Here is a 13,044-nt window from a genome sequence, read left to right on the forward strand (position 1 = left end):
TTTTACAATGAAACATCTGTTGAAGTTTAAACATAGATGGATGTACAATAAGAGTCTTTGGTATGTATAATTGTCTTATTTCTTTAAAATATTCACATTAAAAAATATAATGATATTCATCCGCAATGTCTTGGCTTTTACAAACAGTACATTTTCTATCTAATAAAGGGGTGTGATTCCATCTTCCACATTCAATCGGTAAATAATGGCAAGAAGTTCTGAAAAGTAGTAGTGGTATGTACACTCGTTTTGGTAAATTGCACAGATATGTTTCCAGTGAGATATTATCTTTAATGACTTTATAAAATTTTCCTTTAATTGAATTTGTGACATCAGAATTCCACCGTTGTATAAACTGATCTTCCAAACAAGTTCTAATCACACATGTAGGCAATCAACTGATGAAAATGACTGATTTATCCAAACATCGTTATTACCTGTCATAACAAGAATATGTTTAACAAACTGTAGCCAATTTTGGTGTTGATTATTTACAGTGTAGTTATAATACAATTTTTTTTACACAATTAATGAAAGTTTGGTGGCTTTTCCAGATAGCAATCTTCCCCAAAAAGTGATGATTCTTGTCATGACAGTGATATACAGAGGTTTTCGGCCTGTTTCGCCGTATATCATATATAAAGGTGTACTTTTCTTTACAGGAATTAGTTTTCTTAAAAAACATAAATGTACATTTTCAATCATTGATAAATTTTCAAAACCCCATACTCCACATCCATATATTAAACTTGGTAGAACAATAGCATCAAATAGTTTTAACTGACAACTTATAGTTAAGTTATAATATCTAGATTTTGTTAAGATAAAATGGACTGCCTTTGCTGCCTTCTCACACAGTTCTTGCTTGTTTACATTAAATGTACAGTTTTTATTAAATATAATACCTAAGTATTTGTATGATTTAACGTTTTCTAAATGTTTATTGCACAGAGAGAATTTGGTTTCGTAGTGTTTCTTGATTCCTCCAAAAATTATTACTTGGGACTTTTTTACGTTAAGTTTCAATTACCAGTGTTTACAGTATTGTGGGAATCCATCTAGTAGCTTCTGTAGGTCCTCCTTACAGTTTGCTATTAGTACTGTGTCATCGGCGTATAATAATGCAAAAAGAACTATGGATGTAGTTATAATTGATTCTTGGCAGTCATTATTAACAGTTATACCTGCACAGTCTTGAGATATAAGAAAAGGTTCAAGGTCATTTAGGAAGATGGAGAAAAGAAGAGGTGATAAGTTCTCTCCCTGTCTGACACCTTTAGTACATGAGAACATTGGACTTGTTTCATCTTTGTTAGTCACACATGATTTAATTCCTTTATACATATTTAGGATAACTTGTAGACATTTACCGTGTATACCTTCTTTAATAAGTTTACCCCAAAGTCCAATTCTCCAAATATTGTCAAATGCTTTTTCAAAGTCAATAAAACAACAGAATAATTTTTGTTTTCGATTCTTCAGGATGTCTAATAGGCGTGACGAGCAAACGCTTTAACCACTAGATTACCCCACCGCACCCTATGCATTGTCATAAAGCAAACACTTGCTTAATAATTCATATATGAAAATATAAAAATAACATATCACATAAATGGCAGTAACACACGTAGGTTGTAAAAATATGCCGCGAGACTCAATTTAGACAATAGATGCCAGCTTGCGTTACAGTTCCCGGCTGCGTGTCACTTCCAGATTGACACGCTGACCAATAACGGTAATCCCTATACAGTAGTAGTAAGTAGTAAAATGTTTATTAAAGTGTCACACGCACAACATGTACAAAAAAAATCGATGCACATAAAACAAAAGGTGTGTATGGAATGCGTCCAGCCAGACATTGGCTTATGATACACTATATACAATATAAACAAAATACACGTATATGCATAATATATATAATGTGAGAGGTGGAAAATTTAGCTACGAAATGAAAAGACACACAGGAAACAATAACAAACTCCTCGATTCAACAACGAAAGAAATAGAAAGGGTAGATAGAGAGAGAGGTAATATAATAATCATGGCGACAACTCTCTTCTTTTAAACATTATAAAAAGCGTTGCGGCAAGCAATTTTTGTAAAACGTTTGAATTCATTAAGTAAACAAATTTCTCTTCTTCGGATGTCACATTAAAATTTCGATATTTACATAACCTCTCCGATAGTGGTATGGAAGGCTTTGAATATCTGCCTGTCTCAACAAAGGTAAAATTCCACACCTAAACTAGGCTAAAATACGGCGGTGGTCTCTATGCAAAATATTTTTAACATAGAAATCAACAGAATATGTACACTTATATTTTCTGTAAGTACGTAACTTATTTCGATTTACATTACCCGTATCATTCCAAAGCGAAGTGTGCCAATTAACTGCGTCATCTTGAAATAAAACATTTTAATATACCCAACACAGCGTTACTATTCCGTCTGATCTCCAGTAAGTGAGTACAATTATATTGGTTCAAAGGGTTCTTTATTTTACTATCCCAAGATGTGGTAAAACATTCAGACCATCGGTGAATAATATTAGGCAGGCGCTCTTGCTGCATAGATTTAAGTCTGAAAAGCTGAAACATTCTATTTTCCGAGTAACCAAAACTGAGCACCAGCCCCTATCCCCTCTACTTGCAAGAACAGGAGCATATTTATTTAAACCAAGAAACATCCTGGCAGCCCTATTTTGCACAACATCAACTTCTTTAACACTACGTAAGCCCCATATACTGGCACCATAAAACAAAACTGGTTCAACCAGCGATTTATACGACTTCGTAAAAACATCATATGACATTCCACCAGCATAAATATATTTAGTGTACAGAGCAGATAACGCTCTGCTAGCGGACTTACAAAGCTCTTTCGCGGTCTTGTGCATGTCTAAATATTCGTTTAAACACAATTCTAGATAACGATAGGCGTTATCATAACAAATGTGAGTATTGCCACACGAAAACCGATAACAAGATCTCACAACAGATCTCTTCCGAAAATGGACAATTTTGGTTTTGTCATCATGAATACTAATACGCCATTTTAAACACCAAGTACTTACGATATCTAACATATTTTGGAGATATGTTTCATTTGGGGCTAACAACGCAATATCACCAGCGTATGACAAAATGGATAACATTTCGTTATCCAATGGTACACCCCCTTTGAGATTCGTTATCTCCGTGGCAAGATCATGTATATATATATTAACACCCTTGGAAACGTTAAAAGAGTCTATTATATAGTCATCCACGCCTACTGCACACCTCATATCTTGATATAGGACTCGTACAGCTTTCAATATCTTCCCTTGTACTCCAAAAGACATAGGTTTATACCATAGACAATTGCGGTCTACAGTGTCAAATGCTTTCTTTAAGTCTATAAAACACACATAGGTTGATAGTCCAGCAGATTTCGTATCATTTATCACATTATATAAAGTATACAAATGGTCGATACGGTTTCTGTCCGAACGGAAACCATTTTGTTCCTGAGACAATATATTGTTCTTCTCAAGCCAGTTCCTGATTCTATTGTTCAGAACGCCTGCATATATTTTACACGGTATTGACACTAAATTAATACCTCTATACGACAGAGGATCAGTCGGGACACTTTTATCTTTTGGTATGGGGCTAATAAGACCTTGGCTCCACTGTGTAGGTGATACAGAATAATCAAACCAGTAACTGACTACATGCAAACTTTTATGCAGTGAGAGTTCTGTAAAACTTCAACTGGTACACCATCCAGACCGACAGCTGTGACTTTTCTGGTGTGTGAAACCGCTCGTTCTACTTCCTGGTATGAAATGGGCATGTTGAGCTCGAGCGTATCCACCTGCGCGTGCTCTGTACCGTTACCTACACGTTCACACACTTATGGTGAAACGAGCTGTTATCCCTACCGTTATAAAGCGTGTTGTACGAGTCCCTCAGGTGTTCAAGCACGGTGTTAACACCACTTTCTTGTGAGCCGTCACATCCTGTAGGTTCCATAGGAATAACGTTGAAGGATTTTCTGTCATTAGCTAAACCTAAACGACCAATTTTCTTCCAAAAATCTCCTCCGTTGTGACTGTTATGTCAGTTCAAAAGTTCTGATTGTTGTCATAGCTGCAGTAAACATTTAGCTTTTCTGAGTTCCTTATCATATATTATATTTATATCGTTATATATTTATCCACGTTAGTCCAACATCTTCTTTTATATCAGTTTCAGAAACTGATATAAAGAAGATGTTGTACTAACGTGGACTTTATACCAGTAGGATTAAGATCTACAAGTCGGCGGTCAGTCTGAAATGCTGCCGGCTCATAAACGTCAGCCTTTGTTTTTTTATTACCTTAATCCACTGTAGGTAGACATAAGTAAGGTAACCTATGATAATATTGTATCAACCAGGTACAACACATGAAATAACAAAGGAACTAATGGTGACAATTAATTAAAATAATGTCTCCAAAATTTAACCAATCAGAGATTGCTACTCTAAAAGATGCCTGAAGAGGTTCACAAAATGTACTTATACATGACTTTGTTGGCCCAAACCATATTCCTTACATAAGCTTATTAGTTTTGGACTTCCTTTGTTTGAATGGGAGTTCATTAACCATCAAATATACTGGCCACATGGACATTTGTGAGCTTTTAAACAACGGAACCCCTTCAGTATTGAAAGTAAATGATATGTTGTATGGATGCTTTTTTTGAAAGTGGACCATCATTGACAACAAATTGTTGATATACGTTTGAATCATATATATCCTCAAAGTTTCTTGCATTTTTCTTCCGGCGGTTGAATCGGTGGCCTAGACCAGATACAAAAGTTTGGTTTTTGGAAAAGGAACGCAACTGATGGTAAAGCGAAAACACAAGGAAGAAACTCTTAGAACAAGAAGCTAAGAGGGACTTGGAACAAAAAGTGTTTGGGCAAATTTCTTCTTTTGATACTGGTGAGTGACAGTTGATGCAATAATAGGATCTCTGCAGGGGAGATTCGAAAGAAGCAAATGTCTTTCTCAGCATATACACACTCTGCAGGGCTTTAGGTTGTGACATACAGTGCAAACATATCAATACCAGTAAATCAGCCAACATAGCACCGGTATCAGAGGGACACATAGCAAACAATGATAGCAGCATGATGCTTAAGCCTATGGACATCCAATGTCCATCATATATGGGCTGGTCCATTTCTGACTTGGGCTCAGCCTGGGTGCCATTCGGTGGTGGAGCGGAAGTGGGGAGTGGTGTTTTGGGGAGGTGAGTTGGTTTGTTGTTTTTACTGGGGTGAGTTGTGTTTAGGAGGCGGAGGAGGTTGCGGTGGTTATTTGTTGTTGGTTTTAGTAGGAGGGTTTGGGAAATGGATTAATTATTAAAGATTTATTTTGTTGCTGGAAGGCTGGGTTTAGGAGATTTAGTCGAAGGAGTGGAGGTATGTGAGTGGTGGGCGTGGGTGGTGAGTAGGAAAGAGCGTGCGTTGTGTTTAGGAGAGGGGGGGGGGGGTAGGTGTTTGTTGTTTTTAGGAGTTGGGTCAAAGGGTGTGTTTGAGTGGTGGGCGTGGGTAGTGAGTAGAAATGAGTGCGAGCTGTGTTAGGGAGATGGGGGAGGATAAGGTGTTGGTTATTTATAAGAGTTTGAGATGAAAGGGTGTGATTGAGTGTTGTTGTTTTTAAGGATTTAGGGGTTTTTGTGATTAATTCGATGAGAGTGATTTTAAGAGTATGTGAATAAGGATGAAAGGATGAAAGGATGAAAGGATAACGTGAAGTAGTCAATCGTGATAATTACCGATGATGGAATTCTCCTTGGCTGGCTATCGGGCAATGCTCTGGGCTGGCTTGGGAGGTGTTGCTCGCTTGGAGTACAAACTGCAACTGGTTCGAATTGTTACTTACTTACTTTGGAGATTTAACGTGCGCTTTCCGACTGAGGCGTATTTCGCACTCGGGCCCGGCCAGGCCATTTAATGTGTTTCCGAAAGGGGCGAAAGTGGTCTGTGCAACCCAAGAGGGCGGTTTAGGGGTTGCTTATATAGAATTTGGGAATTTTGAGATTTGGAAACAAAAAAAACCCTAATACTTACCTACTCCCTAAGTGGACTGCAAGCCCTCCAAAACAAAAATACCAAAAACCGACCTAAATTAATAAATCAAATACTTAAAAGCTCCAACGACCTAACTAAGGCAGACAAACAAATAACCTTCTTGTGGATACCCGCCCACGTAGGAATATACGGTAATGAAAACGCAGATAAGGCAGCCAAACTATCCCTCAAAATCCCAGAAATAAGCTTAAACTTACCCATCTCAAAATCAGAAATTAAATGCGTAAACAAGCAAAAATTTACCAAAAAATGGCATAACCTATATCTAAACTCAAATAGCCAAATCAAAAAAGTACTCAGCAAACCAATAACCAAACCAAAAATTCTCCATCCATCAAAAAAATCGACAGGGTAATCACTAAACTCCAAACAGTAAACAACAACCTAAATAACCACCTAAAAAAGTATTAAAAAAACACACTACAGGTAACTGCAAACAACTAGAAACCCCAGAACACGCACTCATCCACTGCACACATTACCTAACACATCGAACCGCATTACAAACCACCCTCAATCTAAGCAAGGCTCTCATTCTAGAAGCAATACTAAACCCACAAAATAAACTAGAAAACTTCAAGGCCTTAGGCGAATTCTTAATCAAAACGGAACTAATAAAACTCATCTAAAAACACTATAATCTACCAAATCAAAATCAAATAACAAACAAACATCCACCATACCCAGCTCCCTTAGTTCTACTCCCCAACCCCATCGGCATCTATTCCAAATCTCAAAATTCCCAAATTCTATATAAGCAAGCCCTAAAGCCCCCTCTTGGGTTGCACACACTACTTTCGCCCCTTTCGGAAACACATTAAATGGCCTGGCCGGGTCCGTGTGCGAAATACGCATCAGTCGGAAAGCGCACGTTAAATCTCCAAAGTAAGTAAGTAAGTAAGTAAGTAACAAGCACTTGCATATGAATAGTTTGGCTTTTTCCGTCAAATGTGATCAGTCTGCTCGCATCCTTCAGTACTGCCCAATCTATCGCTTTCGTCAAATTTGTGAGATCTGTCAGCTGTCTACATTTTAGATTTATATATTTGTTTAACATTAATATATTTTATAACTTATTGCCCCCTACATTGTCTACATACCAATTAGGCTAATAAATCCACCGAAACGACCCCCATTCAAACCAGTTCTCACTTAGATATTGAGCTAAATGTTAGCGTGACCTGAAAAAGAAATCTTTTTCAATGTCCATTCATGAATCGTATATTTATGTTCTTAATTTTGGAACCTCAAACTGAAATGGAAAAACTTTTTTTTGTTGTAATAAATATGGCTGAAATCATAAAGTTTAAGAAACTTTTTTAAATGTTGAACCTTTTATTCATATAATTTACGACTGGCCCTGACTATTCAATAAAAAAATAATAGGCGTAGATGTATTTGCTTGTAATATTGTGCCGGACTTCCAGATTTCACGTTTCAATCACATCGTGCTTCGTTAAATTTACAGAGAGTGGCGAAGGGTGGATTGAGATAAATAGTATTTTCCCAAAACAAATTATGTATCTGGTCACTGAAATGTGAAATATGATCGCATACTGTAGTGTATGTTTATGAAATTATTAAATTATTAGATAACAATATATATTTGTTTTATTTTAAACTCTATTTGCCTTAAGCCTTTTTTATAAAATGAAACTTCGTTTGCTTTTGTACACACAAATGTCCATAGCTGTATGGCACCAGGTTGTTGTAATATTTGTAGTAAAGTTATTGTCAACTTTGACTAACAGTTTTAGTTTTATGTTATTAATGCATGCAACTTTTCACACTCCCTTCCTAGTGGTGCAGTTTGAAGATAGAAAGGAAAGATACATCACAGACTTGGGAGAAGTAACAACCAACCTGATGATGAGCCTCTTACGTGGGAGGGGGTTAAGGAGAAGATGCCAGTTGCTGCCTGGTGGCCAGATACAGGAGGCTTTTATGAAGACACCATCAGCAGTGTGGTACTCCAAGGTCAGTTGTTTTTTTAAGTGTCAGGGGGTACATTTAATTTTAGGTTAAAGGAACTGTTACTAGATCTAAAGAAGTTATGAAACTAACTAGACCTCATACTTACAAAGTGCACACACACTTGTAAGGTAAAGATTTAATTTTAAAATTTAATGTTCAATTATGACAACACTCAGAATCATAGTAAGGAATAGAGGTGTGTTACAATATAAATAATCTTTCTGTGTTAGGTAGTCTACAACCTCTGCATTATGGAATAATTCACACTTGAGTGTTTGAGCACTGAGTACTTGTAAATTGCAAGACCATTTTTTACATTATTCTAGAACACATTTAGATTTGAGTGTGTAATGATTTTGGTCAACAAACATGGACATCATTATTAACTGACTGTCTAATCACAAGATCTCAACTAACTGATAACATTTAAAATCTAGTTTTGGTACCTGCTTTATTTGTTGTTGTTTTCCTTCAGAATCTCCATCCAAGAGGAACAAGAAGACCAGGACAGCATCAGCCAAGTCACAGACTAGTGGTATGTTTTGTAGCTGTTAAATCATTATACATTTGGACTGGAACTATTTCACCTTAGTGCTTTTAATGCTCTTTTTGCAATTTATTTTTACTGTATCATGAATTATGAAGCATTGATTTATCATCCTGTATAACATGTATTCTTTTTTCAACAGTTCTGAAAGCGGCAAAGAAAAGTCAACAGGAACTTCGCTCCAGACTTGCTAACCAGAGGGCAAAATCTTTGTTCGCTAGCAGAGCACTCCAGCCTTCCCCATCCACTAACTCCCCTCAGCCTTCACCATCCACTAACTCCCCTCAGCCTTCCCCATCCACTAACTCAACCCGGCCTTCGCAGTCGCTTCACTTTATCTCTGCCTTGTCTCTCACACCAATCTTCCCAGCCTTCCCAGTCACTGCACTCTCATCAGCCTTCAAACCACTCCCATAGTTCTCCCCGGCCTTTGACAACTTTACAACCCCCCCCCCCCCCCCTTCATTTCCTAACCAGCCTTGCCTACCCCAGCCTTCCCCAGGCTTCCTGACCCAACACCTCGCGCACAACAATGGCCTATCGCAACCTACAACCCCTTTCAACATGTATGGCAACAGTCCCCCACCCCTCAACTAACTGCCCTGCTCAACCTATGGAGGGACCGAGCCCTTAAGGCCGAAGAAGAACTCTGTGAACTTCAGACAAATGTGCCAGGTATGTTGAAACAAAGATGCTTGAAAATCATCTTTTAAAAAAATATTCAGTTGCTATTCTTATTATATGCAATACCAGTATAATAAATGGAAATGTTAAAATAAAATTAAATGGTAAATAAATAAAATATATAAATAACAAAAAATAGATTTTAATGCATCTTCTTGACATCCTATAATTTTCATTATAATTTTGTCACAGATTAACAGTAATATTTGATCCCATTTCAGCCCCTTGAAGATTGCCTGCTTGTCGTTAAGATCCGGGATAGTCTTCAGAAACCCATGCTTGCCGTAAATGGTGGCTCATGCTCTGTTGGTGGTGGTACTCATGCGGTGGTACTTCCTCCACCGAAACTGTCAAATTCTGGTATGCAGCATCTGGTGCCATGACACCCATTCCACGCTGATCAGCTCATCTCTCCTTTGAAGTAGGAAACAGGATTCATCACCCAGCCAAACACTTCGCCAACGTTGGTGAAGCTGCTGCTGATGTAATGGACACATCTGCTAAAGTTGTAAATGCCGGTCTTAAATAAAAGTCAAATCAATTTGCTGAAAGAAAAACATTTTCTTCTTTCGTGAAAGATTTCACACAAAGTGCGCAGATAATTCAGCAAGAGTGAGTGAGTGAGTGAGTTGGGTTTAACGCCGCTTTTAACAGTATTCCAGTTCACGGCGTGTCACCTTAATGTGGGAGGAAAGCCCGAAGTGAAACCCACGAGCACAGGTATGGTGCTGACAAACCTAGAAACATAATTGGGGCGAACCGGGATTCGAACCCACAATCAAAGGTTTCTGGCGTGCCCAAAGGACGCAACTCTGCACAGCGAATCGCGGCGCCTTAGTGAGTGAGTGAGTTGGGTTTAACGCCGCTTTTAACATTATTCCAGTTATATCACGGCGTGTCAGCTTAATGTGGGAGGAAAGCCTGAAGTGATGCAGGTCTCAGACGTTTACCACTTCAGTGAAACCCACGAGCACGGGTATGGTGCTGACAAACCTAGAAACATAATCGGGACGAACCGGGATTCGAACCCACCGCGGCGCCTTAGACGACTGGGCCACCCGTGCCCCCTTATTCAGCCAGAAATGGAATCACAGGAGATCCTGAACTTCTGAGAACTTCAAATAAAGAGAATACCATGCATCTTTGTTATCTCATTTTTGACAGTACAGGTTGGGCAAGGATGTTTCAGAGGCTAGATTATGATGTAAGCACTGTATTACTGAAAATGATGAAAAGGTAAAGTGTCTCTGAAACACCTTTGTAATGGGGACTTCCTAAGAAGGTTTGCCAGGATGTTTCAAAGCATATTTAATTTCTCATGATAGGTTAGTGAAGACGCTTCTGAGACTTCCTTGCAAATGTTGCGGGGATGCTTCAGAAACATCTTTAATTACCTAATAATAGTGAGTGAGTGAGTTAATATTTAAAGTCACATCGGCAGTATTTCAGCCATATCGTGACTTGAACAAGTTATGCATTTATATTATAGATTTATATAAAAAACTGTCAACGAAGGACAGTATAAGAACCAGCAATATATCACAGATCAGAAGGGTAAAACTAGTTTTAGAGCAATAAAATGATTTTTTTTACAACAGACGACACATTATAAAAACAGGCTATTAATCACCAACAACTAAAGTTAGGCCACCATACTAGGGACCAAGGGGACTTACAGTACCTTAGCTACCTACAAGGTTCCCTAACAGGATTTACACCATTCCTTTAGTTATTGGCGAATGTTGACGAGATTAGCCGAAAAGTAAAATATACAAATATTCTACGTTTAAAAACAGTGATAGATAAATTACTTTGAATGAAGTGGTCTAACATATCCTCTCAGGGGGACAATAATTTTACACTACTTTAACCCCCTTCGAGGATAAAGCCACTGACAATCTCAGTTAATTATTCGTACTATCAATAGTAAAAGATATTTATTTATTTACAATACATAGTCATCCAAATTTATCTATCAATTCAATTTCCTGTAAAAAAGCAAGTATAAAATGTGGACTTATCTGATTAAAAAGATCCCTTAAGGATGAGACTTTGAAATACTTATCCCTTGTGATGGAAAAATCAATACAGTCAAGCAGGACATGCTTGACCGTGATTCTTTCATCACAAGGGATACAGAACGGAGGAACTTCACCTTTTAAAAGATATGCATGTGTATATCTCGTGTGGCCAATACGACATCGCCGTAAAATGACCTCTTCAAATCTGGACTGACAACCCAAGTAGGTGTAGCCAATAGTTGGTTTAATTTCATGCAATTTATTTACACCTGCTTGGGTGTCCCACTTCTTTTGCATAAGGTCCCTGATGTAACATCTAATAACAGGCTTATAATCAGTGTATGGAAGAAGAAGTGGTGTCACAGATTTGTTGAGTGCTGCTTTTGCAGCAGCATCAGCCATTGTATTACCAACAATTCCAACATGGCTTGGCAACCAACAAAAGACGATGTCGTATTGGGCAGTGGCGAGAACATTATTCAATTCTAAAATATCAAGAATGAGTGGATGATCTGAAGAACAATTATGGATGGCCTGAAGGCATGACAAGGAATCAGAAAAGATGATGAACTGTTGAGATGATTGATGTTGAATGTATTCCAATGCTATAAGAATAGCATTGGCTTCAGCTGTAAAAATAGAGCCAGTGCCAGGAATTCTCGAAGACACTCTTTTAGATCCAATGACAGTGGCACTTGAAACTTTGCCACCATCCTTTGAACCATCAGTAAAAATAGATCGATGAGAATCATATTTGGACCTTAATTGCGCATATTCTTGTTGATATATCAATGGGTTAGTGTCAGATTTCTTTAGGGTAGTTAGTGTTAGGTCTACCTCTGGTTTAACTAGTTGCCAAGGAGGTGTAGACAGTAGCCGGGAAGGTGAGATAATAGAAAGATCAATATTAGCTGCTGTAATATGTGGCTGAATTCTGATCCCTAGAGGAGGAACAAGTTTTGGTTTAGATTGAAATAACTTGGCATACATGGGATTAAACACACATTCATATGCTGGATTCGAAGGGTTTGAGTACAATTTAGTCACATATTGTAACGAAAGTTTGATTCGACGTTGTTTTAGAGATGGCTCATCGGCCTCTACATATAAGCTATCGACTGGTGATGTTCGAAAGGCTCCAAGACAAAGTCTCAGGCCTTGATGATGTACTGAATCTAATATTTTTAAGTTGCTTTTACAGGCCCCACCATAAATAATAGAACCATAATCGAGTTTGGAACGGATGAGAGAGCGATATAAATGAAGGAGAGTAGTCTGATCCCCTCCCCATTTTGAATGAGAAACGACTTTCAACAAGTCAATTGCCTTCAGACATCTAGTCTTCAGATATTTTATATGTGGTAAAAATGTTAGATGATTATCAAATATAATACCCAAGAACTTGGCTTCCTTGACAACTGTAATAGGAAAACCAGCCCAAAATAGTTCAGGGTCTTTATGCGGTTTATATTTGCGGCAAAAATGGATACAGTTTGTTTTGACTTTGAAGAACTTAAACCCATTCTCTAGACACCATTTCTGTATTTTATTGTAGCTGTCACTCAATAGTATGCATATTTTTACCACGACAAGATATATTAAAATCATCTACGAAAAGTGATCCATCCACTGCATCACTTAAAACCTTGGAAAGACTATTGATTTTAATACTAAATAGAGTAACTGACAAAA

The sequence above is a fragment of the Haliotis cracherodii genome, unplaced genomic scaffold (genome assembly GCF_022045235.1).
Source record: "Haliotis cracherodii isolate W230 unplaced genomic scaffold, xgHalCrac1.p SCAF_1, whole genome shotgun sequence".
In the NCBI taxonomy this organism is placed as follows: Eukaryota; Metazoa; Mollusca; class Gastropoda; order Lepetellida; family Haliotidae; genus Haliotis; species Haliotis cracherodii.